The sequence below is a fragment of the Primulina tabacum genome, chromosome 1 (genome assembly GCF_025594145.1).
Source record: "Primulina tabacum isolate GXHZ01 chromosome 1, ASM2559414v2, whole genome shotgun sequence".
Lineage (NCBI taxonomy): Eukaryota > Viridiplantae > Streptophyta > Magnoliopsida > Lamiales > Gesneriaceae > Primulina > Primulina tabacum.
Genome location: NC_134550.1, coordinates 36461447 through 36478247, shown reverse-complemented (window position 1 = coordinate 36478247; position 16801 = coordinate 36461447). Strand labels below are relative to the sequence as shown.

At 37.7% G+C, this 16801-nt stretch overlaps 2 long non-coding RNA genes across 3 annotated transcripts; both read right to left on the bottom strand.

Moving 5' to 3' along the window:
* Positions 1-9798: 9798 nt before the first annotated feature.
* Positions 9799-16481, bottom strand: LOC142544022 (uncharacterized). Of its 2 annotated transcripts, XR_012820001.1 has the most exons (7): positions 15652-16481; positions 13584-13695; positions 11805-11893; positions 11607-11720; positions 10796-10888; positions 10283-10469; positions 9799-10179 (listed from the first exon to the last, which is right to left on the bottom strand). It is a non-coding gene; the product is annotated as an uncharacterized LOC142544022 (long non-coding RNA). The 2 variants fall into 2 exon arrangements; XR_012819995.1 differs by lacking the exons at positions 11607-11720; positions 11805-11893; positions 13584-13695; positions 15652-16481 and having other exon boundaries at positions 9801-10179; positions 10796-11144.
* LOC142544049 (uncharacterized) lies at positions 12042-13573 on the bottom strand. The gene is made up of 3 exons (XR_012820021.1): positions 12980-13573; positions 12798-12837; positions 12042-12260 (listed from the first exon to the last, which is right to left on the bottom strand). It is a non-coding gene; the product is annotated as an uncharacterized LOC142544049 (long non-coding RNA).
* Positions 16482-16801: the final 320 nt, after the last annotated feature.

The following is a 16801-nucleotide window of genomic DNA, read 5'->3' as shown; positions in this document are numbered from 1 at the left end:
CATAGATAAAGCCCTTGAATATACAAATAGTAGAAAGAATATGAGATGCTCATATGATGAGTATCATGAAACTCATATTTGTAATACTGTATATTCTAAACGGTTCCTAGTCGATTCAGCCGCCACTAAGAAGGATATAGGCCGCTCGAGTTAGAGACTAGTATCTGCGATGTGAGTACCATGTTTCATTGGTAGGGGACATTGTGATGTCCGAACATGCAGATAGGTGCTCCTTGTAGAGTGCACTGAACAACCCTCCATAAAAGGACTTTCCAAGTGGTTCTCACTTATCGAGTGGAAAAGTCCTAGTTTTTGGTTGTACACCATTAGTCCTTATGACCCGGGACAACATTGAGACTCTATATGCTAGAATTACACTTTGACTTGTTTACCGACTCTTATGGGGTCATCAGGTGGCAAGGTTGGGTGTTCTGTCGAAACATATAGGAGTCGATGCATTGTAGTCGGGGATTCACCGCTTACCTTTGGGTATGGATATCCTATGTGTTATCATGTGTATGTAGGTTGAAATATCTGATCAGAGTATGGTGGTAATTATGAAAGGGGTTTCATAGATTACACCATCGATGCAACTACGACATGACACATAGTATCGATTCATTGACAACTCTCGATAAACCAATGGTTGTCGAATCGGTCGGGATATATGAGTTGAAGGGACCGTACTGTACGCTAACCTATAATTGAATGGTTCTTGCAGGCACTATCATTTGACAGCTAGGGAATCATGTAAGCGATGCTGCTAGGCGTTTAACATGATTGGTTGGGTACTATCAGACTTGAGTTCTGACGTTCTTGTTATCAAGGAGTTGATAAGTAAGAATGGAGCAATTGGGGTATGCTCGTATAAGGACATGTTTAGTCCGAATCACATGAAGATGTGAACCCACGGCTAGTTGTATCAATGAACCATTGAGGGCCACACAAGTGCTAGCTTTCTAGATCCCGTTGAGAAGTTAAAATAGTTCAATGTGTTGAACGGCTTATAAATGAGTTTATAAGCGTAAAGAAAAATGGAAGTATGACTTCTATGAGAGAAATATAAATTTTAATTAATAGAAGTGTTCCTAAATTAAAAATTTGGCCAAGTGAATAATGTATTTGAAAATTGTGATTTTCATAAACATTATTATGGACTTAATTAAATTAATTCAAGTGTTGAATTAATTAAACACTAGTGGGCCTAGTAGAGTCCAAATAATTAAATTAATTCAAGTGTTGGATTAATTAAATAACATTGGGCCTTGTAGAGCCCAATTGGAAATAATTATTTAACTAGTGGGCTTGAGTAAAATCAAGTAAAGTCTGATTGGGCTCAAATATGTTTGAGACAATTAAAAAGTCCATGGGCCTTGTAAAAGTTACAAGCCCACTAGGGTTTGCATGCTTGGGAGGTGAAGGGGTGTGGATTATTTTTGATTAAAATATTGTATGGCATGCAAGACAATTTTTTCACTTTTCCCACAACCAAGACAAGTCTTCCACCCTTATCTCCTCCCCCTCACTTGGCCTGAAATATTGAACCACTTTCTCTCCATTTTTTCTCTTCATTTTTGGTTGATGACTTCTCACACTTCTCATTGAAAAATTCTCAAATTTTTCTAGTGCAAAATTTGAGGGGATCTACCTAGTTGGTGGTGGGCCTTATTTTGAAGGAAAGAGGAGAGCTTGTAGATTGTCATTCCTTTCAAGAGCTAAAGTGTTTACACTTTAGTTGGTGCCATTCATCAACCTCATGAGGTTGATAGGTATATTTTCTCAACACCCTATGCATGAAAGTTGAGATTTTTGTATATGCTTGCACACTAGTACATGGTGTTCGATTTTCAAAAAATTTACTTGCCAAAATTTCGGTTTTCATGAGATACAAAATATTTTGAGCTTCCGTTGCGATTTCGAACACCTTAAAACGATCCCTTTCAAGTGGTATCAGAGCTAAGGGTACTAGTTTTTTGTGTAGCATATACATAATATTATATTGAGGGCGATTTCTAACCGATTGAGATGAAAATTTGCAACAAAAATCGAGGCAATGAGAGGGTTTTTCCGGGCAGCAACTTGCTGCCCATTTCGGGTAGCTTCGGGCTGCCCGAGGGGCTGCCCATTTCGGGCAGCTAGGGCAGCCCGAGGGGCTGCCCGAAACCCCTCCTTCAAAATAAAACAAAAAAAATTTTTGTTGCTGGAATCCGGCGTTGGAGCTCTGGCGACGTCGATGACGACTAGGGTTTCCAAAAGTGTTTTGGATTATCAAAGTGTCATGAGCCTTGAGTTGTTGGGCCATTGGGTGGCTAACATATTTGTGAATTTTTAAATGGGCCAAAATGTTTTGGTGAAAAATAAGTTTTTGGGCCCTTAAGTTTAAAATTACAAAAGTTGCAAATTTTTCTCATAAAATAAATAATTGAAGTTGGACTTTAATTATTTATAGTAAATTGTGATTTATAAGAAATTCGGTTATAAATAAATTAATTGGAAAGTAGACAAAGGTGTTTGTATATTTTGTTAATTTAGTTTATAATCGTGGCGGTTAGTGATTGGTTCAAGATATATAATATTGGATCAATTAATTATTGTGATAATTAATTGATGGTGTATGATATGTGATATTATGCATGAAGGATGATCAAAAGCCCAAGCCCAACTTGCTAGGTGTATGCTAGGATATTTGATGTTGAATGATTGTAATAATTATCAATTTATAAAGTGGGCTTGGTTTATGGCCCGTTCCCACCCCATGAGATGTATCCCTATTTACCATGGATATTTAATTGTAAATATTAGGATAGTGGATGATTAAGATTGGAAGATGGTGGCCATGATGATTATGAAGATCGAAGACATGTAAATATTGGAAGCTAATGTAATAGTTGCATTGCATCCCGTGCATTTACCCTAGGATTGGACCTAGGCCCGTGTTTAGCTCACACGGGCCATTAGTTTTGGGGCGATTGATCATCCTTGTTTGTTTACTGTTTATAATATATGCATGATATGTTATAAATAATGAGTATGTGCGTTATTATTATGATAATAACAAAGTTGCATGAATCCGGCAAACATACGATCAAACATGGCGAGCTTTTAAAATAAAATTAATGATGAGACCTTTCAAAATTAAAAACCCTCATTTTGAATAAGATTCAAAATTAATATCAAGTCCGAAAAGGGGAATTATAAATTTGTTTATAATTTCCTTGTCTTCCATCGACAATGGGTGCATGATGAACGCTACCCGTACTCGGGGCTCGGCTCATATTATTCGGGGAGCTTTGGGTGACGGAAAGCTGTGACATCCATTGACATGGTGATGTGAACTACGTGGAACTCCCATGATTTCGGCTCATATTATTGAGGGAACTCATGGCGATCGTCCATTAAGGTTCAATATCGATGGGTTAGGCTTGACACGTAAAGATGAACGACGTCATATTATTGGGTCCTAATCAAACGTGAGACAAAAGTTTACGTAGAGGGTTGCATGGTGATGCAATTGGAAACTACCTTTTAGGAATTATGATTGGCTGATATTATTCGGGATAATAATTCGCTAATTGGACCTTACGTACCTACTGAGGAAAGGAGTTTCCCGTTTTCACTAGAGGGTAGTGAAAATGTCAAAACAGTGGGAGCGAAAATTTATATAGTTAAAGTCCAAACTTTATATCTTATTAAATATTTTAAAATAGTTATTAACATTTATCTGTTTTACTTTTCAGTACAAAATTTGACCATGTCTTCAATTCGCAATCCGCTTTCTGCCATTCTCGAAAAACACGTTCTAACCGGACCTAACTATATCACTTGGCTAAGAAATCTAAAAATCGTCTTGAACTCGGAGAAAATTGCATATACACTGACTGAGTCGCCCCCTGCTGAGGCTCCGACTAGCTGCACTCCTGAGGAATTGCAGACCTACAAGGATTGGTGTGACCATGACTTGAAGGCTAGGTGTTATATGCAGGCTTCTATGAACGATGAGCTGCAGAGGCGTTTTAAGGAATGCAAAGAATGCTGCTGACATTCATATGCACCTCAAGGAGCTCTTTGGTGAGCAGACTCGGCCTCTTAGGCATGCCACAGTCAAGGAGCTCATCACTTTACGCATGCGAGATGGGGCCTCGGTCCATGAGCATGGCCTTAAGTTGATTGGGCTCGTGGACAAGCTCGTTGGCATGGATTTGATCTTGCCTTCGGAGTTGACCACCGACGTGTTGCTGTTGTCCCTGCCTAGATCATTTGATCCTTTTGTGGTGAATTTCAATATGAACAAGATGGAGCCGACCCTTGAGGAGTTGGTGAACATGCTTGTGACCTTTGAGTCAACCATCAAGAAAGAGAAGCCGGTTCTTTATGTGGGCTCTTCATCTGGAACGAAGACCGGTCCACCTGGGAAAGGAAAGAAGCGTTCTTTCCAACGTCCCAAGAAGAGCGTGCCCTTGAAGAGGCAGACTCCGATTCCCGCTGTGGCAGCTGCACTAGTTAAGGCTGACAAGACTGTTGACGTCTGTCATCACTGCAAGAAGCCTGGACATTGGAGGCGTAATTGCAGGGAATATCTGGCCCAGAAGAGTTCTGGAAACGGTATGTTCTATATCGAAGTAAACATTTCAATTAACTCTACTTCTTGGGTATTGGATACCGGCTGTGGCTCACATCTCTGTAATGATTTGCAGGTGATAGGAAGAAGTAGGAGGCTCCGGGAAGGTGAGACCTTCTTGAGGATGGGCAATGGGGCAAGAGTTGCTGCCAAAGCTGTTGGAGATGTTTGTTTACTTTTGAACAATGATTTTAAGTTAAAGTTAAGAGATGTTTTGTTTGTACCAGACTTGGTGAAAAACATTATTTCCATTTCTATGTTAGACAAAGATGGATTTTCTTGTTTATTTAGCAAAGGTGTTTACAATATTTACAAGAATGAATGTTTAATTGGTATTGAAGAACTTGAAAACGATCTCTACACCTTAAAATTGAAAGATATTCCACTTAACAATGTCCAAGCTGTAACAACAACAAACAAGCGCAAACAAGATACTCTTAATTCGGCACAATTATGGCATGCTCGATTAGGACATATTTCCTTAAGAAGGATGAACAAGCTAGTGGGAGTTGGCATGTTTTATATGTCCGATATTAATGTTCTCACGACTTGTGAATCCTGTCTAAAAGGAAAGATGACCAAAATTCCCTTTAAGGGCCATGCGGAGCGAGCCAAAGGGTTATTGGATTTGATCCATACCGATGTGTGCGGTCCGCTTAGCATCACCACTAAGCATGGACATGCCTACTTCATCACCTTTACCGATGACTTTTCGAGGTATGGGTATGTGTATTGATGAAATACAAGTCTGAAGCCTTTGAAAGGTTCAAAGAATTCAGAAGTGAAGTAGAGAAGCAATTGGGACGAAGCATCAAGACACTTCGATCGGATCGAGGTGGTGAGTACTTGAGTGCCGAGTTCCAAGAGTATCTTAGGGAGAATGGGATTCTCTCGCAGTGGACTCCGCCCGCTACACCGCAGTTGAATGGTGTTTCGGAGCGTCGTAACCGGACTTTGATGGACATGGTTCGGTCTATGATGGGGTTCACAGAGTTGCCGCCATCCTTTTGGGGATATGCGCTTGAAACAGCGGCACTGTTGTTGAACAATGTCCATACAAAGGCAGTTGACAAGACTCCATATGAGATATGGATGGGTAAGCCTCCCAAGTATTCTTATCTTAGAATATGGGGGTGTCCTGCTTATGTGAAGCAGGCAGTGGGAGATAAATTGGATAGTCGATCCATTTTATGCTACTTTGTGGGATATCCAAGGAATTCCGTTGGATATTATTTCTATCATCCCCAAGAAACAAAGGTGTTTGTTTCTAGGAATGCAACCTTTTTGGAAAAGGAATTTCTATTGGATAGAAAAGGCGAGATGATAGAACTCGAAGAGGTTCGAGAGACACCCACAGTTGTAGAACCCACACCCAATGAGCTAAGTGAGGAGATACAAGCTCCTAGAAGATCCGAGAGAGTCTCGAGACCACCTATGAGGTATGGTCTGCTTCTTGAAGAGGGCCATGATGAGCCTAACCTTGGATGTGATCCAAGGACCTTCAAGGAAGCATTATCTGATGCCGATTCATCCAAATGGCTTGAAGCAATGGAATCTGATATGAGTTCCATGCATTCGAACCAAGTGTGGAATCTCGTTGATCCACCTGAGGGAATTGTTCCCATAGGGTGTAAATGGATTTACAAGAGAAAACTTGGGGCGGATGGGAAGGTATTGACCTTCAAGGCGCGATTGGTGGCAAAAGGATATACTTAAAGACAAGGAGTTGACTTTGAGGAAACCTTTTCTCCAGTTGCAATGTTCAAGTCCATAAGGGTTTTGCTAGCCATAGCTGCATGGTATGACTATGAGATATGGCAGATGGATGTTAAGACAGCCTTTCTTAATGGGGATATTAAGGAAGAGATTTACATGTCTCAACCCGAAGGGTTTACATCTATCGGAAGTGAGCATATGGTATGCAAACTTCAAAGATCTATTTATGGTCTAAAGCAGGCATCTATGAGTTGGAACCTCAGATTCGATAGTACAATTAAAGAGTTTGGTTTTGCTAAGAATCCTGAGGAACCTTGTGTGTATAAGAAGGTCAGTGGGAGTGCTGTGACATTCCTGGTGTTGTATGTTGATGACATTCTACTCATTGGGAATGATGTAGGAATGTTGCAATCAACGAAGATATGGTTAGCGAGTAAGTTCTCGATGCAGGACTTGGGTGAAGCATCTTTTGTATTGGGAATACAGATCTATAGAGATAGATCGAAAAGATTGCTTGGTCTCACCCAGTCCACATACATTGATACCATCGTGAAGCGGTTCTCGATGGATGAGTCCAAGAGAGGACATCTACCAATGTGTCATGGCGTGTCCCTATCCAAGTCTATGTCTCCCAAGACTGATGCAGAGATAGCGGCGATGACCAGCATTGCTTATGCATCTGCGATTGGTAGCATCATGTATGGGATGATATCTACACGTCCTGACGTGGCTTTTGCACTAAGTGTAGTGAGTAGATATCAATCCAACCCTGGTCTTCCACACTGGAAAGCTGTGAAAGACATCCTCAAGTATTTGAGAAGGACCAATAAATTGTTCTTGGTCTATGGGAGTGGAGAACTGAAATTGGAAGGCTATACTGACTCTAGCTTCCAAAGCGATATTGATGACTCGAAGTCAACCTCTGGATTCATATTCATGCTCAATGGTGGTGCTGTCTCTTGGAAGAGTTCCAAGCAAGACAGTACTGCGGATTCCACCACTGAGGCAGAATATATTGCTGCATCAGCTGCAGCAAAGGAGGCAGTTTGGATAAGAAATTTCGTCCAAGAGTTGGGCGTCATTCCTAATGGAGATGCTCCTGTCCCGGTGTTTTGTGACAACACGGGAGCCATTGCTCAGGCGAAGGAGCCAAGGTCTCATCAGAAGTCCAAACACGTATTGAGAAAGTACCACATCCTCAGAGAGATCGTGGAGAGAGGAGATGTCACGATTGACAAAGTCGGCTCCGCAGATAATGTTGCTGATCCACTAACTAAGCATTTACCTGGACCATTGTTCGAGAAGCATCGCGAATCGATGGGTTTGAAGCATATGGGTAGTTGGCTCTAGTGCAAGTGGGAGATTGTTAGAGTAGGTGCCCGTCGAGCCAAGTGTTGGCCGAGTGTTCACAATGAAACTCTATGTATAAGCAGTCTTTATTTTAATAATATTTGAATTTATCGTTTTGGCACTTCTTTATCTGTATACCCATGGTAGTTGCATATATAAAGCCCTTGAATATACAAATAGTAGAAATAATATGAGATGCTCATATGATGAGTATCATGAAACTCATATTTGTAATACTGTATATTCTAAACGGTTCCTAGTCGATTCAGCCGCCACTAAGAAGGATACAGGCCGCTCGAGTTAGAGACTAGTATCTGCGATGTGAGTACCATGTTTCATTGGTAGGGGACATTGTGATGTCCGAACATGCAGATAGGTGCTCCTTGTAGAGTGCACTGAACAACCCTCCATAAAGGACTTTCCAAGTGGTTCTCACTTATCGAGTGGAAAAGTCCTAGTTTTTGGTTGTACACCATTAGTCCTTATGACCCGGGACAACATTGAGACTCTATATGCTAGAATTACACTTTGACTTGTTTACCGACTCTTATGGGGTCATCAGGTGGCAAGGTTGGGTGTTCTGTCGAAACATATAGGAGTCGATGCATTGTAGTCGGGGATTCACCGCTTACCTTTGGGTATGGATATCCTATGTGTTATCATGTGTATGTAGGTTGAAATCTCTGATCAGAGTATGGTGGTAATTATGAAAGGGGTTTCATAGATTACACCATCGATGCAACTACGACATGACACATAGTATCGATTCATTGACAACTCTCGATAAACCAATGGTTGTCGAATCGGTCGGGATATATGAGTTGAAGGGACCGTACTGTACGCTAACCATAATTGAATGGTTCTTGCAGGCACTATCATTTGATACCTAGGGAATCATGTAAGCGATGCTGCTAGGCGTTTAACATGATTGGTTGGGTACTATCAGACTTGAGTTCTGACGTTCTTGTTATCAAGGAGTTGATAAGTAAGAATAGAGCAATTGGGGTATGCTCGTATAAGGACATGTTTAGTTCGAATCGCATGGAGATGTGAACCCACGGCTAGTTGTATCAATGAACCATTGAGGGCCACACAAGTGCTAGCTTTCTAGATCCCGTTGAGAAGTTAAAATAGTTCAATGTGTTGAAAGGCTTATAAATGAGTTTATAAGCGTAAAGAAAAATGGAAGTATGACTTCTATGAGAGAAATATAAATTTTAATTAATGGAAGTGTTCTTAAATTAAAAATTTGGCCAAGTGAATAATGTATTTGAAAATTGTGATTTTCATAAACTTTATTATGGACTTAATTAAATTATTTCAAGTGTTGAATTAATTAAACACTAGTGGGCCTAGTAGAGTCCAAATAATTAAATTAATTCAAGTGTTGGATTAATTAAATAACATTGGGCCTTGTAGAGCCCAATTGGAAATAATTATTTAACTAGTGGGCTTGAGTAAAATCAAGTAAAGTCTGATTGGGCTCAAATATGTTTGAGACAATTAAAAAGTCCATGGGCCTTGTAAAAGTTACAAGCCCACTAGGGTTTGCATGCTTGGGAGGTGAAGGGGTGTGGATTATTTTTGATTAAAATATTGTATGGCATGCAAGACAATTTTTTCACTTTTCCCACAACCAAGACAAGTCTTCCACCCTTCTCTCCTCCCCCTCACTTGGCCGAAATATTGAACCACTTTCTCTCCATTTTTTCTCTTCATTTTTGGTTGATGACTTCTCACACTTCTCATTGAAAAATCCTCAAATTTTTCTAGTGTAAAATTTGAGGGGATCTACCTAGTTGGTGGTGGGCCTTATTTTGAAGGAAAGAGGAGAGCTTGTAGATTGTCATTCCTTTCAAGAGCTAAAGTGTTTACACTTTAGTTGGTGCCATTCATCAACCTCAAGAGGTTGATAGGTATATTTTCTCAACACCCTATGCATGAAAGTTAAGATTTTTGTATATGCTTGCACACTAGTACATGGTGTTCGATTTTCAAAAAATTTTCTTGCCAAAATTTCGGTTTTCATGAGATACAAAATATTTTGAGCTTCCGTTGCGATTTCGAACACCTTAAAACGATCCCTTTCAGTCACATCGACAACTGTCATGAACAATAGATGTGGAGCTTTTTTTAACTTGGTAGTAGTATTTGAGAATCACAACTATTTGGGATATTTTGTACAATACATCAAAGTAAATAAATGATTGTTTTGCCAAGAAAATATTGTTTAACATTACATTCAGGATATAATTCCAAATATTGTAAAAGATACTTACAATTTTCACCGATGTTATGAGTTGATTGTTGAATCATTGTAGTTGGTGCAACAACATTATTATTACCAAGATAAAACTCTTCTGGAATTGATGATCTCTCGTTATCTTGTCTCCTTCGATAATTTGCACGACGGCGAACCAATTCCATGCTCCTTGCATCCTCATTCATTGATTGTGGTCTGGTACGTTGGGCCAATCTCTAATTTATTTGTTGAGCTGTTGAACAATATATGCATATTGTAAGCGTTTTGTGCATTTTTAATATGAAAAAATTATCACTTATAGACCCTGTAAATATTTTTTTAACTACGTATTATACAATGCTGGTTTGAAGTAGAAATGGAGGAGGTCAAATCAATTCTTCTAATTTGGTAATTTGATCTACGTCGAACAATGTAAGATTGTCGTCGTTGTTGGGTCATAGAATGTATTATTTCACGTTTGTTATGCGTTAGCATCTGTTGCCTTTCAATGATGTAAGAGATGGAGTTAGAATTTGTCATGTCCTGCATAAAATTACAGACCAATAGTTAATGTGTACATGAAAATTAGAAAATAATAGTGGAATACATTTAAGGAAAATTTAAATGAATATTTTTTGCATGTACATGTCATTGTAGTCAACTATTTGAAGCTATATTTTACTCATATGCCATCATTTTTGTCTAAATATGAAAGATATAAATATATATATATATATAATGCTATTTTATTGTGTTGATTGATCATGAATGTAATTGAATATGAAAATATAAATATTTTTTTTTTATAAATTTCCACAGTATAGTATTAAAATATTTACTTAAAAATATGAATAAAAAAAATTGAATACCTATGTAGACCTTTGTTGTTGATTTGTTACGTCATTGTTGTTTGGTGTATGTTCTCCCGAACTCGTGGCTTCCATTTTTAATTGTGTATATATCTGCAAGAGAAATGTATTATCATTCCATCAAATTCGAGCTAAAGCATCACCTAAAATACTGAATTTAAAACCCAATAGTTCAACTATTTAAAGAATTTTGAAAATCATGACACAAAATATGATAAATTTATTGCAAGTTGTGAAGAAGTATTAGTAAACAAACGGTTTGAGAAGCAGAAGATTAATGTCAATTTTTTTTAAAACAAAAGATGTAAAAGACATGTGCAAGACAGAATCATGAATAATGGTCCAAAATTCGCATAATTTTTTACTTATGTCTATTTTCTTGCATTTCATTTTCCTGCAAGAAATTAAAAAATGTAAGCATATCGGTGGTTTATGAACATCAACGAACATTTTTGTACACACAATACCCTCAGCACTTTTGCCTACAGAGTCACTCGAGAATGATGGTGAATTAGAACTTGAACTATTATTCTCCTTGAAATGATTTGACCACATAATCAGGAAAAATGGTCAATAAGAAGTTTTGATGAAGACCAAATTAAAAGATATCAAATTAGGCAAAAAAATGAAAACGTCAATTTTTGAATTTAATTATTGGATACATTAATAAACACCAAAGTAAGAATAAAAAACATAAAACATAAAGAAAATATATTATATTGTTTGTTGTATTTCTAGCAAGAAAATATAGAAAACTTTTCCAATAGTAAAAGATAAAAAAATAAAAAACCCAAGAAATTCATATGTTTACCTTTTTAATTGAGAATAAAATTATAGATCTTAGCTTCCGTGTAAGATCTTAATCTGGATTTTTTAGGATCTTTATTTACCACAGCAATAGTGAATTCAGCAAAATGACTCCTTCCTGTTCGTACGGAAGCGACGCATAATACAAACTTCAAACCACATATTAATTTAGTAGACAAAATGATCACAAACATCACCATACCAGGAAGAAGCTTCTCATGATTGGCCACACAAAGAAACAAAGAGAGATGGTTGCAAACATCACAGCCTTGAGTGTAAATCAAAATATACCTATCAATCAAGTTTAAAGTATATTATTGTCATAGAAACCTTCACTTTCACTATTTCACGGAAACGATCTATTAAAACACACATAGAAAATCAAAACTAAAAGAAACTTAGACTGTAACACCTCTGACCGAATTTAATAAAATAACAGCGGAATACTAAAAATTTTACTTGAAAGGAGGAAGGATTTAAAATTCTCTTGACATAAAACATTTACAATCAAAAGTATAAACATGATCAATCAACTGTTGCATCAAAATACAAAATATCATTTTTGATCATGTCAAAATGCTAGCAAAATAGCCTTCTTCCTTCCATCTCTATGCATATGACCTCGGCTCCAATCAACGTCCTGGCCCGTCCCTCTTATCTGCATCACATGAATAACTGGAATGAGTATAAAACTCAGCAAGTGGAACTATTACATAACAATCTGTACATATCATACTCTGTAAAACATGGCTTTGAAATCATTAAATACCATCAACTCAGAAACATAAATATCATAGCATGAATAACAATAACGATGGTATTTCTCTTTTCTCTGGTGGATTGATATTTCAATAGTATCTCTGTCTATGTACCTATATCCCATCGATATAAATCGATTACTCTGTTGGGATATAAGCCTATGGTCGTTGATCAACTAATTGCATGCAATCTCTGACTATATCTTTATCAATCCAATAAATCATTTGAACTCTCTCTTTGGCATTAAACCAAACACTTTGAATACTCTTTTCTTTTGCATTCCCTTTTTCATAATTGAGACATAAAAATGCCTCTAATATAAAACAAAGTATATCCATACATAACATGAATCAAATGGAAGGGAATAACATGTTAAAACCATTGAAATACAATACATATACTATCATGTGAGCACAAGAAAATGAATTCCACTTACTACACTTGGAAACCTTGAATCTAATCCCTTGGTAGAAAACCTACAACAATAAACCATGAATTGCACCATCAACATCTCAATAATCAAACAACCATACCAATAAATCAATAAAACCAACACCATCAACAAACCCATGATTTCCCAACATCAAAAACCAAGAATAAACTATACCACAAGCTTACCTTAGCTCCTTGAACCAACAATGACCTTGTTCTCACTTCAATAATCCAACAAGATGCTAGAATCAAAGAAAGAAAATGGAACCCTAGCTCCCTTGCTCTGAAGAAACCGAGAATAATGGGTAGAAATGGGGAAAAAGTGAACCAACTCATGTCTTCTATCACTTAAAACCGAAAACACGCTTTTACTATTCACACACCGCGGGTGCGCTCCAAAATACACCGCGGGTGCGCTAGGCATTCTGCAACACTTCCGAAAATCCAAAATTACGACCGCGGGTGCGCTGCATTATCGACCGCGGGTGCGCTGAAGGTTCTGCCCTGACACCGCGGGTGCACTAACTTTTATACCGCGGGTGCGGTTTTTTTTGCAGACCGGGTGCACTGTCACCTGAAGCCAACAATAAACTTTGCATCTAAAATCGAATCGCAACGTCGCTTCTCCTCATAATTCGGCAACACTCTCAACATGAAAGTTGCACCTCTATGTCTTATCTAACCACTCCAATTGGCCTCATACCAATTGGCTCAACATACGAATTACCATGAATTAAACCGCAACGATGCGTTCACCAAACTTGGCTATTACAATGACAATAGAACATACCATTTGTATCAGCCAACCTCAAATGCATTGCTCCAGAGTTCTCTTTTGGTTATTTTTGAAAACTTATCAATCTTCCATGTATACTTTCCATATAACTCCGAAGGTTTTGGTCCTGCAGCATAAGAAGAGATACAAATTAACAATGATGATGACAGAGTTGTTGTATAATGGTGCAGAAAAGATTCATGTAATGTTCTATGCTATAAGATGAACATGTATATTTGAACATGCAGGCACGCCATTTCCAAATCCCAAACTACGTCAGGTACTTAATAGCTTGAAATAAGACAATAACAATAACAACCTCATGACAGCGAAAAGGATAACACAGGTGACATTAGGATAAATACTTGAAGCATAAGCAACTAATTTACGGACGTGACTACAATGCAAAAAAAATGTATGACCTCTTACACATAATTGCACGTGACAAAAAATCCAACTTGAGCAAGGTATGCTAAGTATAAAACAGCACTTCATAGTTAATACATGCAAACCTAGAGGCATTGACTCCTTTTAGTTGTTGTATAATGGTGCAGAACAGATTCATGTAATGTCCTTCATTTGACTTGCAAAATTTTTGGCTTGTTTCTAACCTCTGAGCATGATGCTAATTACCATTATTGTCACATATTTCAGTTCTACCTTTTGAAAGATGAGAGAGTGCATACCAAGAGACTAAATTAGTATGCCTTTATCTTGTTTAGTACATAATACCAGCTAGATAGCACATAACTTCATCAAGATATACGAAAAAATTAATTCTATTTGGTAAACTATTATGTTTTTTGTTTAATAATATATGACAGATAGTTTTTATAATCTAGTCTACTTTAGTATAGTCACTGGTGACATACCAAACTGTAAAAGAACAATATTTAATGTGCTCTATTTAATATCTAATAAAATAGCTCTATACTATAGGATTACCATTGAAAAAGACGCCTGACATAGAAAGAGACCAAGGTAATTGGTATGACACCATTGCCTTTACTATATAGTGATAGATATGTTGTAGTATTGCGAAAAGGGATGCAATACCAAGAGTTTAAGGTAATTTCTGTAATACTCTCTCCGTACGTAGTGGTAGATGTACAAAAACTTAAGGGGGGGTAGTATGGCACAGTTCCTTTAATATATGCTAATAGGACTATAAAAGCACATGCTCCTGATAGGAACTTGGAAGGATCATAACCAGCATAAATGTTATTCCAGATGGCAAGCACTGTGTCATAGTTCCTTTGTCACTTTCACAAATTTATGATGCCGATGGCCAGCCTTGCAAGATACCCTTCTGCCCAAGGTTTCATTGAAGGTAAAATGCATGGAAATGAAAACAAAGTGTTTTTTCCCCACAAAGTTGAGCTGAAGAAGGTAATAACTACCTTCAGAAGAAAAAAATCACTTATTTTTTAAGAAAACAAAGGGTTTTTTTCCTCCAATTGGGGTTTTTTTCCTCCAATTGATAGTTGTTGTTGAAGTAAATGAAAAGCTTATGTGGGATTTCAAAGAAGTATCTAAATATCTTTAGTACTATTGATGGCCGAGGTGGACTTCGCAGGTAAAATGAACAACATAAAATGAAAAAATTTAGAGTCCAATCTATAAAATAATGAAACCCACATCAAAGATACACTTAGACAGTAAATAAATAAAATTGGGAAAAAACCATAGCAGAACATAGATGTAAATGAAATTGGATTGAAGATTTGATGGAAAAAACCATAGCAGAACATAGATTCAAAAATTTGATGGATTAGAAGTTGGATTGAAGATCGTTGTGCTATGTTCCTACTGCTACAGAGTATGAGTAAATGTTTCAGCATAACTTCAAGCCATATGTACAAATAAGCTTAGTTTCGAAACATAAATTCAACATTTACCCATATATCTTCAATAATTTCAAGTTTAAAAAATGTAAGACCACTTAAATCCATCAAAATTAAATTATTTTGTTGTATCACATCAACACAACGTACAGAAAAGCGAATAAAAGACGAAAAATAATACGCCGTTACAACAGTAATCAAAATAAAATAAATTTAGAGAGGAAAAAAATTGTAATCGCCGTAGGGTGTTGCAGCCAAACCACCGCCGCTATGGAGGAGGGGCTGGAGTTGGGGCGTTCGAAGGATACAAAGGAGAGGATGGCTGGCGTCGAGCGTCTTAACCAACTGATCGAATTATGGAGGAAGACCTATACGGCATCCGAGGTGATACAGCAGTAATCAAACTAAAATAAATTTAAAGAGGAAACTAATTGAAATCGCCGTAAGGTGTTGCAGCCAAACCACCGCCGCTATGGAGGAGGCGCTGGAGTTGGCGTGTTCGAAGGACACTAAGGAGATGATGGCTGACGTCGAGCGTCTCAACCAACTGCTCGAAGTATCGAGGAAGACATATACGGCGTCCGAGATGACGTAAATCGTGGACGTATTTTATATCTTCCGAGAGAAAACAATTTGCTCAGTTTGTCAGGGTGCTCTATACGGGCGCTGGCCTCGGCAGCCGTGCTCTCCGGCGAGCATTTGAAACTCCACTTCAATTCTCTTGTTTTGGAAGGGAATAAGCGGAGGCGACGTGGACTTGTTTTTAGATCTTCTGAGAGACAACAATTTTTGAGTTCGTCGTCAGGGTGCTCTATAGGCGCTGGCCTCGGCCACCGACTACACTTCAATGTAATTGTTTTGGAAGGGAAGAGGCGACAATTTGAGAATGAAGTTTGTATCGTTTGGCACTTGTGATGGAAGAAATAATCCGATTGGATCTTGAGAAAACGTGGAGAGGGATCTTGAGAAAACGTGGAGAGATGGAGTGAGGGTAATTTAGAGAGATTGAAAAACAGACCAAGACACCACCATTTAGTTAATCTAATATGCTTAACTTTAATAAATAGTAAAAGATATAAAGAACTATATTTTATATTAAAATCTAATATACATACATGTTTGAAGAGGGCCGATCCATGGTTTTAGGTTTTAGAGGGCGGTGCTAAAGATATCAATTTCCAATATAGGGGTTTGACCGTTTCACTCTCCAAATTTGTGGTCTTTTCGTTAGTGAAGGATCGATTTTGACACCTTTAAATGTACTTCAAACGCAATATTCTTCATAAGCTGTAATTGCTTGTGTTCTAAGAATGAATACACCGATGAATTAGATCGAGTTTGATTTTCAAATTAAGTGGAAGACACTCAAAATAATCTTTTGTTAAAAAA